Consider the following 937-nt stretch of genomic DNA (forward strand, 5'->3'; position numbering starts at 1 on the left):
GGTTTTGCGACACACATACCATCACAACAACCAAAAATTCAAAGACCAACAGCATCCTGACGGGATAAAAAAAAAAAACTAGATCTCTAAACATGAGACAAAGCATCTGCCAAACACATTATCCGAACCCTTTTTGTGGCGGATCTCCAAATTATTATTTTGCACTACAAGTGCCCAACGCGTTGGTTCTGGTTGTACATACGGTGGAGGAAAACTAAGGGGTTATGGTCAGTATACACTATCACTGGTAATGCACTGGAACCAAGATAGACTTCAAAGTACTGCAGAGCTAACAACAAAGCTAGAGCTTCTTGTTCAATGGTGGAATAGTTCGTCTGACATTTGTTAAATTTCCGTGAAAGATAACAGACAGGATGGTCCACTCCACTCTGGTCCGGCTGCAGTAGAACAGCACCAGCACCTCTGGCACATGCATCTACCTCCAGTTTAAACGGCCGTTCAAAATCTGGCGCAGCAAGAACAGGGGTACTACATAAGAGTGCTTTAGCAGTGTTGAAAGCAGTGTGACAATCTTCAGACCCAAACAAATATTCTCGCCGGACTGAGCAAATCCGTTAATGGAGCAACTACCGCAGATACATTTTTACAGAAACTACGGTAGTAGCCAACCATCCCTAAAAAGCGGCGTAGCTCTCTTCTGGTGGTAGGTGAGGGAAATGCATTTAAAGCTGAGACTTTGGCATCTACAGGGCGCACCTGACCATGGCCGACCTGTTTACCAAGATAAGTAACAGTGGCTTTCCCAAACTCGCACTTTGCTAAGTTCAGGGTTAGAGAAGCGGCTGCTAGACGTTCACACACTACCCTTAGTGTTAATATGATCTGACCACTCAGTTGAATAAATTACCAGATCATCAAGGTAAGCACTACAATTAGGAACTCCAGCCAATACTGTGTTAACCAGGCGTTGGAAAGG

The sequence above is a fragment of the Coregonus lavaretus genome, assembly GCF_964263955.1.
Source record: "Coregonus lavaretus genome assembly, contig: HAP1_SCAFFOLD_2822, whole genome shotgun sequence".
Taxonomy (NCBI): Eukaryota; Metazoa; Chordata; class Actinopteri; order Salmoniformes; family Salmonidae; genus Coregonus; species Coregonus lavaretus.